Below are 16,506 nucleotides of genomic sequence, written 5' to 3' on the forward strand. Positions count from 1 at the left end.
TTGAGAGATACAGTCTAGGGCTGGAAAGACAAATAGATTTTATCTAAAATTCTGATTCCTGTCGATTGATAGTAGCTGCCTAAGGTGTTGATTTAAGAAGATTATGATATCATAATATCTGGGTTCAATTAAAAAAAACATAAAAGAGTTGCCACAATTGAAGAGTACTTTCTGCCACAAGGTGGGGAAGGGGGAGAGAGAGGAAGACAGATGTACTGTGTTACATAGACATACTTATATATGTATGTACCAAATTATCTAAAATAATTGTATATGCACTTTTAAGAGGTCATTGTAAGGGTGAAATTGCACAATATAGGTGTCAGATACTGGCTAATTGTTTATCGACCTGTTGGCCCTTTCGCTCTCGGGCAGACAATGAAAATGCAATTTCAGCCTCCCTTGATGTTAGGTGTGTCCCTGTCCCTGAGTTCTGGAGAAGGGAATGTGTGTGTAGAAATGACATCATTTCCAGACACAGAAAATAAATCCACATAGGATTCTCCATCCTATTTCTCTGTGCACTGGCAGAAGACTTGGGTCAGAAAACCTAGAAGGGACTGTGGACACAAGAAGGGGCCTGGGTCCCTGAATGACTGCATGGATCAGAGGCCTCCCCCGGCCCCTCCCGCTTTTGCCTGCCAACCTGCTTTGTCCTGCCATGAACAAGAAATACACTTTTACTGTGTGGCGCCCCCAAAAAGCAAGGTTGGTTGCCTACGTTGACTCATACTGTGTATGTCAAAGCTTTTTGGAGAATGTAAAGCACACCGGAAGTCTAGATTAGAAACACAAGAAGGCAAAATACGTGATTTCCCTTTCCGTACAAATTGTCTATTTTTATATGTGCTAAGAAGCTTTGCCAAAGCATTCTTTCTCTTTCGTTAAATGGGCCTGTTGCACACACTTCCCTTCTTCCTAAATCGAGCTTATGCTTCAAACTGCCTATCCAGCACAGCCCTCCCTGACGATGACAGTGTCGACATTTGAATCCAGGGGCAGCCTCCAAAACTACATGAGAACTCTCAGGGGAAATCTCAGGGGTGAGCAGAGCGGGGGCGCTTCTCCCCTCTCTCCTCCCCCCAGGTACATACATCCTCGACTGGGTCACTTTCCTGCTTTGTGGTTCCTGTCTCTGCCGACTTGGGTTCACTACTCTCATTTTCTCCCCAGCACTTTCCTACTTAGGTTTTATAGAATTTATTTTTCCTTTCCTAAGTGTAATTTTTTGTATCTATCTTATTTGAATTTCATTTCATATAATCCCTGCAGTGCATCCAGGCCATTTTGGATTCTAAACATGTTGTCTCATTCCTGACAGCTGGGTATTCATTGTGGAGTACAAATATATACTTAACTGTGATGGCCACACACTTATAAATAGAACAGTAAAACTACAGTGAAAGTTAGAGGAGATGGGAGCCATCCACGAGGCTGGTCCAATGGGTGCGTACTTGTTCTTGCACATAAGGCAGCTAGAACAAATGGAAAACTGATTTAGCTTGCGTGTGCTAGCTCTCTCTCTCTCTCTCCCCCTCTCTAAGAATATCTTTGTCTCTGCATATCTTCCTCACTGTCCTGTCTCTGCAGACCCATTTTTCTTGTTCCATGGTTCACATGGCAGGACAGGGCTGCCAACACCCCCAAAGTTTTATACCCTCCACCCCATTTGAGAAATTGCCTCTGATTTTTAGTAGTCCAAAATATTAGAATGAGAGAGAGTGAGAGAAAGAATTCAAGAGAGAGAAAGAGTGAGAGAGACTGTTCTTGGTCCAGCTTGGTCAAGCATCCACATCTGGTCCAATAAACTCTAGCAAAGAGGGCAAAGTTATGGAGTGAAATAAGGCTCAGCATTCCCAAGCCTGTGGATAAATGAAGGAGAATCATTTGGAATCAGGCACAGCCCCCAAAAGATCTACTTATGGAGGTGAAAGTGAGTGGTAGAAGAACATAAAAAAGTAAATGAGAGAAGTGAGAGACACTGATTATAATTTCACTTCTTTGGAGCCTGAAATTCAAAAGAGCCTGTGTATGTGTGTGTGTATATATATATGTATAGGTATGTGTATGCATTTATACACATACAACACACTTAGTGAATACATACTCTGCCACGTACTGGAAGAGCCCTTGTTCTCAGGTAGCTTTCAGTCTCATGGGAAACACAAACCGAGAAAAGTTAAGCTCTTGTGAATGGTGATCATGGAGCCCAGAGACCACTTACTAACCCAGGGAGGGAGAATGACAGGAAGTCTTCCCAGAGGAGTAGATGCCTGGGATGGCTCTGAAAGGCAGAATAGGAAGTGGCCGGATGAAGGATGGGTGAGCAGGCCATTCCCAGTGGGAGGGATAACATGGACGGGGACAGGACGGTGAGAAATAATATGGTGTATGTTCTGGGAAGGGTAGCCTGGAGTTGCTAAAGCAGAAAGAGGTAAAGAGAGAAAAGCCGTAGGGAGGGAGCAAAGGGCACGCTTTAAAGAACTTTGCTGGCCCGGTTCATAAATCCAGACATTAATCTAAGGACATTGGGAAACCATGGAAAGATTTTAAGCCGAGGAGTGATACCACCAAACTTGTGTTTTATGTAGATCACCCGGCAGAGAGCTGGAAAATGGATCCGAGAGGAAGACGATTTGGGAGACAGGGAGACTAGTTAAGTAACTATGGCAGTGATCTAGGGGAAAGATGGAGAGCTAAACTAAAGCAGAATAACATGAATATTCATGACTTCAACAAATAGATAGTAACATTTCTTATGTGCCAGCTACTGTGCTAGATATCTTCCATGGGCCATCTTATTCAGTCTCTAGAAAAGACCTATCATGTCAGGTACTGTTACTGCAGGTGAGAAAGCTGAGGCTGAGAGAGAGAGATTGCCACTTATTGGCTATGAGACTTTTGGCCAGGTAAAGGCAATATTTAAATCCAGGTCACTCTGACAACAAACTTTAGTAATTAACCACCATCCCAATGGTAATAGTGATGAAAAGGAAGGAGACAGGTCAGAAATATTTAGGAGGTATAATTATCCAGACTACGTGATGGACCAGGTTCAGGGAATAAGGGAGAAGAATTCGCCCAGGATAGCTACCACGTTTTGAGCCTGGATGTCTAGGGTGGTGGATGCAGAAGGACTGGATTTTGTTCATTTTTGAAAAGGACCTTTGATATTCATTCCAACTGAAATCCAACACCTGGAAACCAGTCATTTGCCAACATCACTCTCCAGACCCTTGGCCCTTCCATATTTCTGTGGCTAGTCAGTCGCTCCAGCCCTCCTGGCCTGGGCCACTTGGCCAATATTTCCACCTGTTTTACAGTTCCTGCAGTCCCTTTGTCCCCTGACCTTTCCACCGTACCCACCTTGCCAGTCGCTTTCCTTGGATCAAACTTACTGTCCATTTACCCTGTGTCAGCTCATGGAAAGTCATGCACTGATCCCTGCAAAAAGCAGCTGGGTTTAGTGCCCTCACTCACCCTTATCCTTTCCTTCTTCTTCCATCAACCTCCCCCTCCTGTTCTACACTGAGCCCCTCTCCTTAGACCCTACCCAGACACCTGCTCTTTGCAAGGTGAAGTGACTTTGCCACTGACTAAGGAATCGAGGTCATGTAAGTTGAGGTTGCTCAACTTAGCTGCCCACACCTCCACATTCATTATGATCCATCCTCCTGTCTCCACTCTTATTTCAGAAAAAGAGGTGGTTTCTCTTCTTGTCACCAACTGAAACTTGATCAATTGTGTGCAAACTATTTTTAATACATTATTTAAAATGTGTGCACCATGCAAATTCAGGTAAAGTTATTTATCCTCTTTATTAAAAAAAATAATATTGTCATCATTAGCAGAGCTTCCGTCATCCCACAGCAAACTATGAGAAGGGCTCAACTTCCTTCATCCCTACCTCGGGTCAGGATGAAGTAGGTTAACCTCCAATCAACTAGATTTTAATTAGCCCCAAAATGACGTTTCACTTCCCTTTCTAAGCCTCAGCCAATGAATTACCAGACAAAAAATAAGTTTAACGAGTAAAGAAAGGCAAAAGTCATTAATATCTCAAAAACTAGGTCTTTTACTACATATTAACAAGTATTAAGATGCCACCATTTTAAGATTTTTTTTAAAAAGGGATTTGAGGGAAATTAAATGCATAAATGCAAATTTAATCCTGATGTCCGAAATGTGAATGTGCAAATGTGTAGAAAAATCGGATTTTATAAATAATATGATACAGTAAGTTTTATTCCTAGAATTATGCTTCTTTTTACCTAGTGCTTGTAGCTAAGTCTAACTTGGTCAGTTAGAAAATTCTTAGGCCACAGTGCCCTCTGTTAAAATTTTTGCTGCATTTTTTGTTTTACAGGGAAGTAGTATCTGAGACCCATGATAGCCATTTCTCTCTTAGGTTAAGAATTGTTTTTTGATGGCTTTGCTCGACGATCTTTTTCAAAAACATAAACATACCTTCAGTAAAGATGGAAGCACCACAAGGAAAGAAAAGCCCATAACTTAGGAGGCTGGTTTTGAATATGGAATAAAACATGAATCTAGACGTAAGCAAATTAGGACACAATTTTCAGTCTTCTACCCCAGTAGGAGTTTAGTGGAGAAAGCAATTTATTTGCTCTAAAATGACAGAATATTTCTCAGCAAACAGCCGTATGTGTTCGCGTGTGCATGTTTCCCTTATTAAATGATAAAATCACTCTAGCTCTGGATTTTAGTGTCTTCCTGCTGGAAGCATCTGATTGCACAAAATAAGACTTAGTCTGGGCAAAACTATTTTGCTGTCTCAGACTCACAGTTAGTGCTGCTATATGGATATATATACTTTTGTAGACATGTATGTATACATTTATATATTTTAACAGCCTTTTTTAAAGGATACAGTGTTTGAAATGGTCAGTGAATGTTTATTAGAATGCCTTGAACTCCCTGAGCCTCTGCCATGTTTTCTATCTTCCCATGGAGATTTTGGTTTTCTCTCTCTTCTAAAAGAGCCTTAGCTAGTGAGAGGTACCAAATCGACAGCCTAGAAGTCAGAAAGCTACTTGTTACTACCATCCTGTAGGACTGCCTTTGGGTTTCTGTGCCACAGCTGGCTGAAAGACCTCTCGTTCCAGCTTCCTATTTAATTTGGCTGGTACTCTCTTCCTGGTGAATCACTTTACTAGCTTGCACATAGGGTACTGATCTCATGGACTAAGCGCACACACAGCTATAGGCGTGCATACACAAACACGGGCACACACACATGCACTCACAGGCAAATATACATGTATATGCACACACATACACATGAGTATCGTGTACTTGTGTGCACATATGCATGTATGTGTGCAGTACACACAACACACACCTATGCATGCACACCCACATGCACACATATATATGTGTGTAGTACACATGCATGTAGATGCATACATCTGCATTTGCATGCACACACATGCACACACAGATCCAAAGCCCTTTTCCTCTTACCTCTCCCACCTAAACTTTTTCCTTTGTTCCCTTTTTAAAACAATTTTAAATTTATATTGGGGTATAGTTGACTTACAAAGTTGTGTTAGTTTCATGTGTACAGCAAAGTGATTCAATTATACATATACATATATTCATTCTTTTTCAGATTCTTTTCCCATATAGGTTATTGCAGAATACTGAGTAGAGTTCCCTGTGCTGTAGTAGGTCCTTGTTGATCATCTATTTTATATATAGTCGTGTGTATGTGTTCATCCCAAACTCCTAATTTATCCCTCCCTGCCCCCTTTTCCCCTTTGGTGACCGTAAGTTTGCTTTTTAAGTCTGTGAGTCTGTTGTTGTTGTTGTTTTTAATCTTTACTTTTATTTATTTGTTTATTTATTTATTTATTTATGGCTATATCAGGTCTTAGTTGCCACACGTGGGATCTTTGTTGAGGCATGCGGGATCTTTCTTTGTTGCATGGGCTTCTCTCTAGTTGTGGCGTGCAGGCTCCAGGGCACGTGGGCTCTGTAGTTTGCGGCAAGCGGACTCTAGTTGAGGCACGCAAGCTCAGTAGTTGTGCCGCCAGGGCCTAGTTGCCCTGTGGCATGTGGGATCTTAGTTCCCCGACCAGGGATCGAACCCACGTCCCCTGTGTTCTAAGGTGGATTCTTTACCACTGGACCACCAGTGGTAAAGTGTTTTGTAAATAAGTTCATTTGTATCATCTTTTTGTATTCCACATATAAGTGATATCATATGGTATTTGTCTTTGTCCTACTTCACTTAATATAATAATCTCTAGATCCATCTGTGTTGCTGCAAATGGCATTATTTCACTCTTTTTATGGCTGAATGGTATTCCACTGTATATATGTACCACATCTTCTTTATCCATTTCTCTGTCACTGGACATTTAGGTTGCTTCCATGTCCTGGCTATTGTGAATAGTGTTGCAGTGAACAGCGGGGTGCATGTATCTTTTCGAATTATGGTTTTCTCTGGATACATGCCCAGGAGTGGGATTGCTGGATCATATGGCAACTCTATTTTTAGTTTTGAGGAACCTCCATACTGATTTCCATAGAGGCTGTACCAATTTACATTCCCACCAACAGTGTGGGAGGGTTCCCTTTTCTCCACACCCTCTGCATTTAGTGTTTGTAGACTTCTTGATGATGGCCATTCTGACCAGTGTGAAGTGATAGTTTTCTCCTCAACGTCCCCAATATTGAGACTCTTTTGAGGTTATTTTATAACTCACTGCTGTTCAGAATATGATATTTCTACAGATGAGGCCTGGATTTCTCTTTTTACAAGATCACCGAACAGTCCTATGCATCGGTTATGGAAATTTTCATAACCCGCCTAAGCAGAAGAGACATCAATACATTGAAGCTTAATCCTAAAGAAATGAGGGTCACCTTGGCCTTGCCTTCTGACTTGGGCTGTCTGTGTTGTAATAAGTGAGGGACATGGAACTGAGAGCTTCCCACAGCATCCTTCCCTAGATCCAGGGTGTCAACACACACAGGGACTTGCAAGTGTTTTCTACCACTTTCCCTGATTACTTCTTTGTGGGGGGCATTGGTTTTCACATCCCAGCACTTCCCGTGTTCCAGGGTTCTTTGCGTTAGACTGATGAGAGAGGCGTTGAAAGTTGTTTCTCCTGCTGGGGCAAGAAGTGGCAGGGATTGGAGGTGGCTTCATCATGCCCTGTAGATCTCATCTCTGCTCTTCTGCTTTTGTTTCATGCATTGAGAGAGGGCACACTGGGTCCGACCTCTGCTAAGTCACTGTGGAAAAGATTGGAAACAAGAAGAGGAGGATCGTGTCTCTTAGTTGAATGCTCTGAGTTTATTGACTCCTATCTTTCTTGTTGTGGGTAGACTTGGGCTTCCCAGGCCTCTGAGCTCAGGATTCTGTGATCTGTCAGCTTTCAGGTCAACAAACCCCTGCCAGAGGGGCTCCTGAACAACAAACAAGTGAGAGGAACTGACTTTTGTAAGAAAATTGGACAGTGAATAAACTGCTTAGGAGGATTTACTAGTCCAATAAAGGAAACGTCTACCAGCTCAAATCCCATGAGATTCTAGCAGTATTTTCCCAGTCTGTTGCCTACCATCCCCAACCCAGACACTGGCCCCAAATTCATGTCACTGGGGCTATCTCCACAGCCTTACACTGTCACTTTTGTCCCCAAGGTTGGTGGGGCCTGAAAACGCAGTATAGTTAGGACTTCCAGTGTTAGCTTAAAAAGCCCTGAAGTTCCGATGTATACAATTACCTAAACACTTTCTACCTCTGTACATGATTTCTAAGCAACATACTCTTTATTGTTAATAGAACAATGAGTACCTACTTTATATTAATTTTAGTGTTAGGCTTTAAGGATGCCAAGCTAACAGGACATATCCCCGACCTCAAAGATCTCATGGTCTTGGAAGTTCATATTGTAGAGAATCTGTAGTACATAATATGTGGACAAGGGATGGTGAGGCTAGAGAAAGGACACCAGGAAGGAGGCTGACTTGGCACAGTTGGCCCAAGAAGATACCTTTTAAACTATATCTTAGGAGAAAGAAGAGGGTTGGTCAAATTAATTTAGCTGGAATTACAGGTCTGCACACTAATATATATATTAGTGACCACCTGTTTCTTTGGGGATTTTTCAAGAAGTCTGTATATGGGGGTAGGTAACGTGTGCTGCTTGCTGAGGCCCAGATGAAGAGGGGGCTAGAGAGGCCATTGAATCCACAATGAGCCATTGAAGGATTTAAAGCAGTAGAATTAAAATATCATTTTCATTGCTTTGTCTTCTAGGGTGCTTTGACGGTATACTTATGGACACAGATATTTTCAACAGAATTGTCCCAAGATTGATAAATTTTTATTGAGAAAATATTTCCTGGGAGCAATAAGCTTAAGCCAATTTAATTTCTTAATCAACTTCATATACCTTTTCATACAGAACCCATTCATCCAGAGCGAATGATGGGGTCAGATCTTCTTTGGAATCAAAATGACAGAGAAAAAAAATTCAGAGTAGCAAAGGAAAACAGGTAGTGAGTTCAAAACTTCCCTCTTTAGGTTCTCATTTTATAGAGGTCATGTGACCTGCTGAATGCAAAATACCTTCTTGCCACCTTCTCATATTTGTTTGGGACACAGGAGGGGTCCACTTCAATTCGGGGAGTCAGTTATTTTAGAATGCTTCCATCCTTGGGGAATTTTTAAGTTTTCTAATTATCTCTGAAGCAACTGAATATATTTCAGATGGGGCTTTCAAGGAGAGGGACGGTGGAAGTTGAGCAATTAGGCACACTTTGCTTGCTGCCGTCACAAACAAAAGAGACACAGCTTGGAGGGAAGGTATAATCCTTCCTGCCATTGCTCGGAGCCCGAGGCTCTTCAGGGTCACTGAGGAACATCGTCCCCCGTTCATCCCACATCAGCCCAGGAGCACAGGAACCTGCAGAGGTCCTTTGTTGTAGCAACAGTGACTGCTGTCAGGAAGGCTTGAAAACAAGTCACCTGAGGGTTGATGATGACCGGGAAGCTGTATTTTGAAGGATCCCGAGGCGCCTCTTTAACATTCATGCCTCCTTCAGCAATCTGCTAATCTGTAGACTTCCGCTTTCATCTCCTTGAATGCCACCCGGCTCCCCTTGTTGTGCCATGCCTGTGAAATATGCATCACTCCTGTGCCTTTTATCTGAGGGTTGATGACCAAGATTGAAGTGTTAGTCAGCAATGGGTTAATGTCAGTTGGAATTAACAGCAGTTTCACTCATTGGCTTTTATTGTTAATATTTACATAACTTCCAGATTGTGGCCTTTGGGTAGGGAGACCAATGGAATGTGTAATGAGCCAAGGTCAAGAAGCTCAGAGAGTCACTTCTTTCTTTTTTAAAAAAAAATGTGTGTTTTATTTATGCTTTTAATAAATGAAATGAATTGAATGGCTTCCAGTCAAACTGACAAAAATAAAATACAAGCTTTGGCTTTATGCAAGTCTGAGCAATCCAGATGGTTACTAAGTGGTAGTTTTGGGGAGCTGGGTAAACTCAGTTTTCTGAGGCAAGCCATTACAAAAATCTGAAGGAAAAGTATCAATCTTAAGTCTTTTTTGTTACCTTTTTCTTCAAGTTGGTAAACTTTACATAAAACATCTTTACTCAGCCTTTGTACATTTTCTAGCACTACCAAGACCACACTAACCTGCTTTCTTGAACTTGGCTTTCAACTCAGTATTTTGAGGGCTTCATCCTTGGCTATAAAGTGACCTCTTCTACCTCCTCAGTTTTTGTTTTGTTTTGTTTTTTTGCTGTACGCGGGCCTCTCACCACTGCAGCCTCTCCCGCCGCGGAGCACAGGCCCCGGACGCACAGGCCCAGCGGCCACGGCTCACGGGCCCAGCCGCTCCACGGCACGTGGGATCCTCCCGGACCGGGGCACGAACCCGCGCCCCCCGCATCGGCAGGCGGACTCCCAACCACTGCGCCACCAGGGAAGCCCCCCTCCTCAGTTTTAAAGTCTCAAAGCAAGATGACTTAGAAATAGATTGAACATATTCTCAAATATTCTGAAATAACCCAAGAGTTGTATTTGAATGATTTCAGTGGCACACACTTCATGTTCTGAATTCTTTGCCTCCTTGAATGCTTATTAATTTTCTCGAGAATCATACAGTTTTTACACCATCTCTTTTGAGATCTTACTGGTGCTTAAAATATAAAGATATTTTCCTGCTTCTTGAGGAAGCAGTATTTTCCCTTTCTGGTTGAAAGGAATTATAGCAAAAGAAAAGAGCATGATCTTTGGAATCATCTGTCAGTCATAATCAAAGCTACATCACTGACAGACTTGTGCCCTTGGATCCACTTCTCTGAGCCTCAGTTTCTAAACCTGCAAAATGGGGATTAAAATAAACAAAGACCAGAATCGCTGTGGGAGAGAAACTGTATAGATTTGCTCACAGGTACTGCCCCAAAGTGGACTTTTGGGAAAAGCAAACCAGACTTTTGTTCAGTGTCCTTTGAGTTGGAATTACAGTGAGTTGTTCTACATCTGTCAAGCACCCTGACTTATCTTTTGAGATCTTAGCCCTGATAATTTTCAAGGGAGTTTTAATTTTAAATAGGTGATTTCTAAAGGTTTTGCTGTTCTGAAATTCTGAATATCTGTCATCCAAATATGAAATAGGTTTTAGATATGCTGTAATAGTTATTTCCTGAATCCAACACACACCACTTCCTTCAACATAATGTGGGAAACTTCTACTCTCTTTGCAGAGTCAAGTGCAGGAAAGCCATCATCCAGTTTGTTCTAGTGTGTGTGTGTGTGTGTGTGTGTGTGTGTTTTGTTTTGTTTTGTTTTACATGTCCTCCATCCCTCTCTCTGTTGCTGTGGAATGATCCAGCTCTGAGGACCTCACCTGAAGCTATGTTGTATGATCATTGCTAGGCTTATTGTCTGACAAATTGAGACCTGTTCCTGGGCCACTCACAGAAGAGCCGGTGACCAGGGCAAGTCACAGCTTCTCTGTGGCTCAGTGTCTGCGTCTCTAAAACAGGGTATTCACCCCTGTTCTTTCTGCCTTGCCAGAGACAGTGTATATTAAAGACGTTTGAAAAACCTCCTGGGATGAACAAATTCTGGATGAACCATTGGTAGTGTAGAAAAGCACAGAGCCTGTATAACCCTCTGGGACTAAAAGGGGCCAAAGTCAAATATGTAATTCAAAGACAGGTTGACTGGGGTTTGATATCTGAATTATTTTATCCATTGTGTGGTTGAAAGAATAAGGGTTTTGAGGTCCTACCATAGATCAGGATTCACACAAATAAAGAGAAACCAATTTCCAAGCACAACAAGGTGGGTTCCAGTTAAGAAAGCCTAGTTTGAATCAATGGTTCAGTGTTATATATTTTTCTGCTTCAGAATTTACCAGTTTTGAGACCTTTGACATTTCATTTAACCTTTTTGAGCTTCAGTTTCCTCATCGGCCCAAAGATGATACTAACAGCAGTTTTTCAGCTTTGTGTGTGTGTGTGAATTAGAGACATGTAAAACTATGTAAAGCACCTAGCACAATCCCAGAGACACACATGCCCCAAAGAAATATTGATGATTGTTTCTAGATTTTACACCTTTCCAAGTGTACAACTAAACCAGATGTTGAACTCGGCCCGTGTGATATAGATGCTTTTTTAGATATCAAGGTGTATATAAATAAAAGAAGGATGAAAAGAATTCTACCCAAAAAAAGCAAAGACGGGTTGGGAATGTAATTAAAGCAGAACAGATGAAAGAAATTACTTGGCAGAGAGGAGATCCCATTCCTAATAAGACATGCATCACCTTTCAAGGTAAATTTTAGAATGGAAACACTTTTTGAAATGGATTGGCCTGCACACTTGTGAAAGTCCCTCTGGACCAAGTTCTTGTCTTCGGTCAATACCCTTGGTCTCAGTGACTTATCACAAAAGACTGGATAGAGAGGACAGCTCTTTGGTGCTGTCAAGTATTGAGATTTTTAGGGCAACACTAAGATGTAAGGAAAATTCCTAAGGGTTTGAGCACAGAGGGTCCTGGAGAGCAGGAGCAGTCCTCGAACTGCTTGAATTGGGTTTCCAAGGGGAAAGAATGTGTTTCTGAGGAGGTGGAAGGTAAAAATGAATGTTTGATGAACCGAGAATGAGAGTAGAATGACAGACAATAAACAGCCTAAGCCCTGGATGATGGCTGGGCATAGGGTTAATGGCAAGAAGAAGGGAAATCTAAATAACCAGAAAACGTGCAATAAAGTACACAAAAGATAGTTTTCTCAGAGACTGAGCAGACCCTCTAGAACAGTGATTCTCAACCTGGGGTGATTTTGCCCCCCAAAGGGCTTTGGCATTGTCTGCAGACATTTTTGTTTCACACAATTTGGGGAGGGGGGTGCTACCTGCATCTAGTAGAGAGAATCCAGAGATGCTGCCACACACCCCACAATGCACAAGATAGTCCCTACCTCCAACAAAGAATGACCCGGCCCAAGATGTCAAGAGTGTCCAGGTTGACAAAAAAAAAAAAAAAAAAAAGGGCTTCCCTGGTGGCGCAGTGGTTGAGAGTCCGCCTGCCGATGCAGGGGACACGGGTTCGTGCCCCGGTCTGGGAAGATCCCACATGCCGCGGAGCGGCTGGGCCCGTGAGCCATGGCCGCTGGGCCTGTGCGTCCGGAGCCTGTGCTCCGCAACGGGAGAGGCCACAACAGTGAGAGGCCCACATAACGCAAAAAAAAAAAAAAAAAAAAGAGTGTCCAGGTTGAGAAACCCTGCTCTAGAAAGGCATTTTCTAAACTCCATTCCACCAGCCTGCCACAGGGTAATGACATTTGCGGGGCGGGGTGCATGGAGGAGATGTGGTTTGGGAAGGGAGGTTCCATGTCGCCATAAATTGGGGAAGTTCTGTGACCCCAAAATGTAAATAGGTTTCTTGACTGCAGAATGTTTCTCGTATTTAATAAAAAAGGAAACCATTGCCAAAGCCAATTTCCCTAGAAATAACTTTGTAACTTACAAATGTTCTGCAAAGTATAGTATGGGAAACACTAACCTAGCATTTCCTGTTAATTACTCTGGTAGGATATGCCACAGTATCTACTTGAAAAAAAGTAGACACAGTCGACCTTCAATTGTTTAAACACACACACACACACAATCAAACACAAAACCTAGCCATGCATTTGAATAAAAATGTGGAGGCATGAAAGATTGCATCCTGAGAGAGAGTACGTCATCTTGATGGCTCAGGCAGTGAGAAATCAAAGAATATTCTAGTCCATGGTTCCTTCATACCATCTCTAGCACTAAGAATGACAAAAGTCTAATGTCTCATCAATATGCCAGGATGCTAATACAGCCATTTCCCTGATAGGCACTCAGTACGTTTGTTGAACTGAATTTATTGTTGATACTTAAGTGATTCTCCCCACCCCAGTTATAAGTGAGTAGTTACAGCGGATGCTCACATCTGATTGCTTTGTTTGTAAAAGGATTCCATTCACTTGCATTTTTTTTTCACTCTGAAATATTGCATTTATTTAAGTGCATCTTCTTAGAAGATGTATTCAGAAGAGAGCCCAAATAATGTATGCTCCCTGGTTGAATGCAAGGACATAATTTAAGTAGTGGTGTTGGGCTGACATCAGAGCTTTTGAGTGAAAGTAGAAGCCCAGAGGAATAAGGGGAGAATTTATTATTGTTTACATGTTATACAGAAGCTTTAAGTTTCCTTAGTTACATGAATGTAATATGCATCACTCCAAAGTGAACCTGGAGGGGCCTTGCAGGGGAGGAATTGGGTGTGTGCTGTGCTGTAATGAAATCTGCAGTAATCTGTTACAAATGGCAATTTATTAGGAAATAGGCATGTGTGTTTAGCATAATAAAATCCCTGCCTTCTAGTAGCCCAATTACTTAATTTTCCAGGAGAAACCTTATATCTCATCTCTCCTTTGATCCTACTTACTATAGTATTAAGGGATTAAAAACCTTAGGACCTTTTGTCCTTCAGTCATTCATTAGCTTGATGTTATACCTAATCCCCATTTCCATTTGCAGAAAATTCAGTTAATATAATCAGCTATCGTCATTTTGCAGGTTTAAAAAAAAAGTAATATCACTTGAAAAGAATGTTGAAAATTTTTTTCAGTGGTTTAATTTTGTATCAAATGCCACTTAAATCCTTATGTATTCATTTTTCTATCGCTACCATAGCAGAGTACCACAAAGATGACTTGAAACAACACAAATTTATTATCTTATGGTTATGTAGATCAGAAGTCCGACATGAGTTTCACTGGGATAAAACCAGGGTTGCATTTCTTTCTGGAGGTTCCAGGAGAGAATCTGTCCCTTGTTTTCTCTAGCCTCTAGAGGCTGCCCACACTCCTTGGTTCATGGCCCCTTCCTCCAACTTCAAAGATTACCAGTGCTGCGTCTCTCTGACTGTGCTTTCATTGTCACATTTCCATCTCACCATAGCCCAGAAAGTTTCTTCATTTATAGGGATTCAATGATTAGATTGAAAAGCCCAGGACCAGATGGCTTCACAGGCGAATTCTATCAAACATTTAGAGAAGAGCTAAAACCGATCCTTCTCAAACTCTTCCAAAATATAGCAGAGGGAGGAACACTCCCAAAGTCATTCTACGAGGCCACCATCACCCGATACCAACACCAGACAAAGATGTCACAAAAAAAGAAAACTACAGACCAATATCACTGATGAACATAGATGCAAAAATCCTCAACAAAATACTAGCAAACAGAATCCAAGAGCACATTAAAAGGATCATACACCATTATCAAGTGGGGTTTATCCCAGGAATGCAAGGATTCTTCAATATATGCAAATGAATCAATGTGATACACCACATTAACAAATTGAAGGAGAAAACCCATATGATCATCTCAATAGATGCAGAGAAAGCTTTTGACAAAATTCAACACCCATTTATGATAAAAACTCTCCAGAAAGTAGGCATAGAGGGAACTTACATCAACATAATAAAGGCCATATATAACAAACCTACAGCCAACATTGTCCTCAATGGTGAAAAACAGAAACCATTTCCATTAAGATCAGGAACAAGACAAGGTTGCCCACTCTCACCACTATTATTCAACATAGTTTTGGAAGTTTTAGCCACAGCAATCAGAGAAGAAAAAGAAATAAAAGGAATCCAAACTGGAAAAGAAAAAGTAAAACAGTCACTGTTTGCAGATGGCATGATACTATACATAGAGAATCCTAAAGATGCTACCAGGAAACTACTAGAGCTAATCAATGAATTTAGTAAAGTAGCAGGATGGAAAATTAATGCACAGAAATCTCTTACATTCCTATACACTAATGATGAAAAATCTGAAAGTGAAATTAAGAAAACACTCCCATCTACCATTGCAACAAAAAGAATACCTAGGAATAAACGTACCTAAGGAGACAAAAGACCTGATGAAGAAATTAAAGACCTTATAAGACAATGATGAAAGAAATTAAAGATGATACAAATAGATGGAGAGATATACCATGTTCTTGGATGGGAAGAATCAACATTGTGAAAATGACTCTACTACCCAAAGCAATCTACAGATTCAATGCAATCCCTATCAAACTACCACTGGCATTTTTCACAGAACTAGAACAAAAAATTTCACAATTTGTATGGAAACACAAAAGACCCCGAATAGCCAAAGCAATCTTGAGACAGAAAAACGGAGCTGGAGGAATCAGGCTCCCTGACTTCAGACTATACTACAAGGCTACAGTAATCAAGACAGTATGGTACTGGCACAAAACAGAAATATAGATCAATGGAACAGGATAGAAAGCCCAGAGATATAAACCCATGCACATATGGTCACCTTATCTTTGATAAAGGAGGCAAGAATATACAATGGAGAAAAGACAGCCTCTTGAGTAAGTGGTGCTGGGAGAACTGGACAGCTACATGTAAAAGAATGAAATTAGAACACTCCCTAACAACATACACAAAAGTAAACTCAAAATGGATTAAAGACCTAAATGTAAGGCCAGACACTATCAAACTTGTAGAGGAAAACATAGGCAGAACACTCTATGACATAAATCACAGCAAGATCCTTTTTGACCCAGCTCCTAGAGAAATGGAAATAAAAACAAAAATAAACAAATGGGACCTAATGAAATTTAAAAGCTTTTGCACAACAAAGGAAACCATAAACAAGACCAAAAGACAACCCTCAGAATGGGAGAAAATATTTGCAAATGAAGCAACTGACAAAGGATTAATCTCCAAAATTTACAAGCAGCTCATGCAGCTCAATATCAAAAAAGCAAATAACCCAATCCAAAAATGGGCAGAAGAGCTAAATACACATTTCTCCAAAGAAGATATACAGATTGCCAACAAACATATGAAACTGTTCAACATCACTAATCATTAGAGAAATGCAATTCAGAACTACAATGAGGTATCATCTCACATCAGTCAGAATGGCCATCATCAA

The 16,506-nt window shown here is 41.2% G+C and overlaps 1 protein-coding gene across 6 annotated transcripts in view; it reads left to right on the top strand.

Annotated features, from left to right (window-relative positions):
- Positions 1–16,506, top strand: part of TENM2 (teneurin transmembrane protein 2) — a gene marked incomplete at its 5' end in the record, with an annotated part of 1,007,477 nt that overhangs the window by 417,794 nt on the left and 573,177 nt on the right. The gene's annotated exons all lie outside the window — the stretch shown is intronic.

The sequence above is a fragment of the Hyperoodon ampullatus genome (assembly GCF_949752795.1).
Source record: "Hyperoodon ampullatus genome assembly, chromosome: 4".
NCBI lineage: Eukaryota > Metazoa > Chordata > Mammalia > Artiodactyla > Ziphiidae > Hyperoodon > Hyperoodon ampullatus.